Genomic DNA, 6012 nt, shown 5'->3' with positions numbered 1-6012 from the left:
ACGCCAGCCTCGAACTTGAAACCATCCTTCTGTCTCAGCCTCCCGAGTGCTGGGATTACAGGCATGTGCCACCATGCCCAGCTTTGCTCCATTTCTTCCTATTGGAAGATGAATGTTATTTAACAAGAAGGAATTAAAGGAAGTGAGGGTGCAACCTTGTATTGCTGAAAAGTATGTCAGCACCTTCATATATCATGAAGCTATCAAGAGGTTAACTTGTAGTGGCCTACATGGGGTCTTTTTGTAAAGTATATGGTCAGTCATGGGAATCTTGGAACAAGCTTTGAAGCAAAGTTAAAACTATATGGTTTGCCTCATTTTCATTCAATTACTTTGAACAACTGAAATCTAGGCTCTGGTTGCTGCTCTTTAACTCTGATTGCCTGTTACATGAGCACCTTGCAGATAGGGCCCTGATAACCAACTTAGCACCTGATCCTGAGGCAACAAAATGCTATCCTTGAATCCTGACTGGGTGTCTCCTGCCGTCTTGGAGTTCTCTTGGATTTTACTCCTTGGTCTATTTATCAGTTTTATTGCTTTATTCCTGTCTCTTATGGCATCCTATGAAGAAACGGGGAATTAGGGTGATAGCCTATCCACATGTGCCTTGTGGGTTATAATTTATTAGATTCTGGTTTTGCCCAAATGCTGGGCATACTTTAATAACAACCAAAACATTGCAAAATTTGGATAGGAATAAATGGTTTATAAAGATATGGTAACTGAACAATCAGGTATAAAGAGGAAAGGATTAATAGCAGTTTCACCTCATACAGTTTGATTTGAAGAAAAACATAGATGTTTCAGTAAATGAATCTAATGTTTCTTCTGGATCTCAGAACTCAAACCATATTTTCAAATCTGTAACTCAGCTTTTCTTTGGTTTAAATGGGCTTATTGGGCTAACCTGGAAAATACTGTCATTTTTACTATTTTCTACAGAGAAAACATTTTCCAAGTTCTGTGTCAAAAAGCTAAATGGACTTGAATTACAGCCATTTTTTTTATGTTGGGGCTATCTGTGCAGTGGTTTCTCTACAGTTGTACATAAATTTTTACTGTAAAATGACTTAATGTATAAAATACGACTTTATGCCATAATAAAGATACTAGTGCTTTATGTTTTTGGTATCTTTGTTTTCTTGACTGAGAATAGCTTGAAATTTGACTTACAAAAGCTGGTGTAAAACTCTAGGAACAAAACAAAAGTCACTGTCACCCTCATAGCTAACATTTTGGTGATCAGTACATGATGAGACAGGGTCTTGCCATGTAGCCCAGGCTGGCCTTGAACTTGCAGTGATCCTCCTGCCACAGCCTCCCAAGTGCTAGGATTATCGGTGGGTACCACCACGCCTGGCTTGATGAGCAGCCTAACACAATTCATTTAAAATTGGAGTTAATCTATTCAGTATTGTGAGTTGCTTAATAACTGCATGTTGTATCATACGAATATGCTACTGTACATTTAATCCAGAGTGGCTGGCAAATATTGATTACCTCTAAATTTTTCACTATTGCAACCCTAAAGTTAACATCCTCATGTAAGTCTGTACTTACGTGTCATTTAGGATACATTTTTCTAAAGGTAGCATTGCATGGTAAAAGTGAATATAGCTCAGATTTTCATGCAGCTTGCTCTTTAAATTTATACCGTGCCCTGCATTTTATGAGACCCTGTTTTTCCATAGCACTGCAGTACTCTGTCTCTATACCTTGATATTCTTAATGTCACTAACTCTTCCAGGCATGACCCACGCCTGAGCAATCCTAAAACAAGTAGGTGGAAGTTTGCAAAATAACAAGCTATTTATATACCCTCAGAGTAACTCCTCAAAGAGTAATTTTACAGGGAACAAACCTGGCAGGCACACTTAAAGTGATCAAGAATAATATCACCAGTGAAAGATTGACATCATATATCTCCTGATAAGATGCACCAAAAGGCATGTTGTCTTTTCTGGGATTGTCTTTAAAAAAAAACTCAATTCCATCCTGGGAAAAAGTAACCCACACTGAGGGCAAAGCAGGCATGGTGGAGCATGCCTGTAATCCCAGCACTCGAGGCTGAGGCAGGAGGATCACTGCAAGTTTGAGGCTATACTGGGCTACATAGCCTAAGGCCAGCTTGAACTACATAGTGAGACTCTTCCCCCCCTCCACCCCCCCACAAAAAAAATGTACCAGACCAGTGCAGTTCAAATGCGTCAAGGTTAATTATCTCTTCTCTTTGGTACTGGAGATTAAACCCAAATAGCTCTCATTACTGAGGTATGTCCCTAGCTCTTTTCCCTTTTTTGTTCTGAGATGGTCTTACTATGTTTCCCAAGCTGGGCTTGATCTTGTAATGCTACCTCAGCCTTCCAGTAGCTGAGACTATGGGCTGTGCTGCCAGGCCTGGCATTGTATCTGTTAACGTGAAGGTCCTATACCTCACACTACTTTTTTTTAATTTAACAGTATATCCTGAAAAATCACTTTATATTTGTTGATAGAAATCTTTATATTTTTTTTAAAACTGCATCATTCTCCGTTCTTTGTATCACAGTTTATTCCATCATCCAGTTGTTACATGTGGACACTTGGGTTGTTTATGATATTTTGCAGTTATAAACAATGCTATAATAAAGAACCGCATGTATATGTATTTTCATATTTTAGGAGGATCTAGCGGTGGGATTTTTTGGTCAAAGGACAAATACATATGTAGTTTTTTTAAATTATTATTACTGCAAATTCTTCTCCAGAAGAGTGGTATCAGTTTGCATTTCCACCAGCAAGACCTGAGAATACCTATTCCCCTATAGTCTTGAAATTTTAGGTTTCTGCCAGCCTGAGAGATAAGAAATGGTGTATCAGTGTGGTTTTAATATGCATTCCTCTAAATATGAGTGATTTTTAATATTTTTATGGTGCTTTTGCCATATGAAAATTACAGCTGAGTTAAGTGCAGTGCTCATACCTGTAACGCTAGCTAGTCAGGAGGCTAAGGCAGGAGGATGCAGCAGGTTCACTTACATGGCTGTGAAGATGACACTTAGCAAGAGCCTCAGTTTTGCTTCTCCTTGGACTCTTCCAGATCTCTAGGTGTCCTGACATGGTGCCTCGTTCCTTATGTGAGAGATTATTTCTTCCACTTTATTTGCAAGTCGTATCCCGTGGGATAAGAAGAGTCCAGTTTTCTTTCTTCTAAAACCTGTATTTTTCCTTTTTCACAATGGGTTTTCCATGAGAGCACAGGTGTAGTGAACATCACCACTAAATCACAGCCAGCATGGGGAAGGAAAAGACATTAGTATCATCATTGGACATGTGGATTGGGCAAGTCCAGCACCACTGGCCTTCTGATCTACAAACGTAGCGTCCACAAAAGAACCACTGAAAAATTTGAGAAGGAGGCTGCTGAGATAGGGAAGGGTTCCTTCGAGTATGCCTGAGTCTTGGATAAATGGAAAGCCAAGCGTGAGTGTGGTATCACCACTGACATCTCCCCGTGGAAATCTGAGACCAGCAAATATTAACGTGACTATCATTGATTCCCCTGGACACAGAGACCATCGAAAACGTGACAACAGGCACATCTCAGGCTGACTGTGCTGTCCTGATTGTCGCTGCTGGTGTTGGTGAATCCGAAGCTGGTGTCTCCAAGAATGAGCAGACCCGTGAGCATGCCCTCCGGCTTACATGCTGGTGTGAAACAACCAATTGTTGGTGTTGACAGAGTGGATTCCACTGAGCCACCCTACAGCCAGAAGAGATACGAGGAAATTGTTAGGGAAGTCAGCACCTACATTAAGAAAACTGGCTACAACCCTGACAGGGCAGCTTTTGTGCCAATGTCCGGTTGGAATGGTGACAGCATGCTGGAGCCGAGTGCTCATATGCCTCGGTTCAAGGGATGGAAGGTCACTCGGAAAGATGGCACTGCGGGTGGAGCCACACTGCTTGAGGCTTTGGATTGCATCCTTCCGTCAAAGCAGTGGACAAGAAGGCTGCTGGAGCTGGCAAGGTCACCAAGTCTGCCCAGCAAGCTCAGAAGGCTAAATGAATATTACCCCTAACACCTGCCACCCCAGTCTTCATCAGCAGTGGAAGACTGGTCTCCCCATTAGCCATTTAAGTTTAATAGTGAAAGACTGGTTAATGATAACGGTGCATCTAAAACCTTCAGAGGGAAAGGAGAATGTTTTGTGGACCATTTGTTTTGTGTGTGTGGCAGTTTTTAAGTTACTAGTTTTTAAAATCAGAAAAAAGACAAAAAATCCCTAGTTTTGGGCATGCCTGATTCTGGAGACTGAGAAGTCTGGAATTGAGGAAGCAGCATCTGACAAGGAGTTTCTGGTTACAACATCCTGTGGCAGAAGGGCCAGGAAAGGAGCGAGGTAGGGGTGGGGGAAGGGAGAGAAATTAACAATAATCCCATATGACTAAAATCTAATCTTTTCAAATTTCTCCAGTTTTTGCACCCACCCCCATGAGGTACTAGGTGTTGAACTCAAGGACCCAGGAAGTACTGGGCTACACCCACAGACAACTTTTTAAATTAATTTTATTGGTACACTTTTGACATACATAATGATCACATTCATCATAGGGAATTTGTACCTGTATATAGTATATCTTGATTCTTCTTTTTTTCCCCATTCCCTTCTCCCTTCAGCTCTTCTCACAGATGATTTTAAATTTTTGTTTTGAAACAGATTCTCATTAAATTGCCCAGGGCTGGCCTCCAACTTGTAACTCTCCTGTTTTAGCCTCAAGAGTAGCTGGGATTACAAGTATTGTGCCACTCTTGTCTAGCTCTCGCAAATATTTATATCTAGTTTTATTGAAATCAAGATCAAGTTGTCTAGGGGCTGGGGATTTAGCTCAGCGGCAAAAGCGCCTGCCTGGCAAGCGCAAGGTCCTGAGTTCGGTTCCCGGTACCGGAGAAAAACCAAAAAAAAAAAAAAAGATCAAGTTGTCTTAATTTTGAGGTCACTCCTCCTCATTTTTCTTTTCTTGCAATTTGTTTTTGAACAGAATGTTGAACAAGTCCTGGACTGTCTATCGTTGTATAGAACTTGGCTCTCAATGGCTACATAGTGTCCAGCACCACCTCATCACATAGGCCAGTGCTGAGAGCCCGCCTGGCTCCTACCAAACAATCTTAGTTGGTCCTTTGCTCTGGGCCAGTGACATTCAAGACTAGTTCTGTTCTCAAATAATCTGTAGATTATGCCTATTTTTAATTTTGCTGATTGCATCTCCATCTTTCATTTATTCCACTTCCCACAGGTGCAAATTGGAAATTAGGTCTAGAGGTGATATGATTTGATTTCAATGGTTTTATTTTCTTTTAGAGGGGCAAACCTCAGAAGTGGTGATGTGTATTTCTATAGGAAAATAACATCAATTGTCCCTGTTTTTTTATTTATTTATTTTTTTTTTTTGGTTTTTCTCCGGTACCGGGAACCGAACTCACAACCTTGTGCTTGCCAGGCAGGCGCTTTGCCGCTGAGCTAAATCCCCAACCCCAATTGTCCCTGTTTTCTGATGACAGCAGTTAAGATATAATCCTTACCCAAACCATAATCTCATTAGGGTTATTGTAAAATGGTGATATGCTATCGTCTCTTTTTCATTCATTAGCTAGAATACCTCTAAAGAAGGAAATTTGCCCTAATCAGCACTGGTTACCCTGGATATGATTCCTACAGAAAGGCAGAAGTACTTGAATTATTTGTTTGTTTGTTTTTGTTGAGACTGGGTCTCACTACTTTGCCAAAGCTGGTCTTAAACTTGTGACCTCCTGCTTTGGCCTCTGGACTATCTGGAATTACAGGAATGCGCTACAATGCCTGCCTGATTTTTCCTCTGTATTTACTACCAGTTTTCAAAATGGATTAATTCTCTAGCTTCCTTCAAAAGTAGTCAATGAGTTCTTCCTTGTTACAGTTAGTTCATTATAAATTTGTGGATTTTTAACATATTTGATGTACTTTAACCTCTTGTAGTTATTTATTTTTT

At 40.6% G+C, this 6012-nt stretch overlaps 1 pseudogene; it reads left to right on the top strand.

Annotated features, from left to right (window-relative positions):
• The first annotated feature begins 3277 nt into the window (after window positions 1-3277).
• On the top strand, window positions 3278-4097 carry LOC106149104 (annotated as a pseudogene).
• Window positions 4098-6012: the final 1915 nt, after the last annotated feature.

The sequence above is a fragment of the Chinchilla lanigera genome, unplaced genomic scaffold (assembly GCF_000276665.1).
Source record: "Chinchilla lanigera isolate Chin_1 unplaced genomic scaffold, ChiLan1.0 scaffold00036, whole genome shotgun sequence".
Lineage (NCBI taxonomy): Eukaryota > Metazoa > Chordata > Mammalia > Rodentia > Chinchillidae > Chinchilla > Chinchilla lanigera.
Note: the sequence above shows the minus strand (reverse complement) of the source record. Positions and strands in the feature narration are given on the sequence as shown.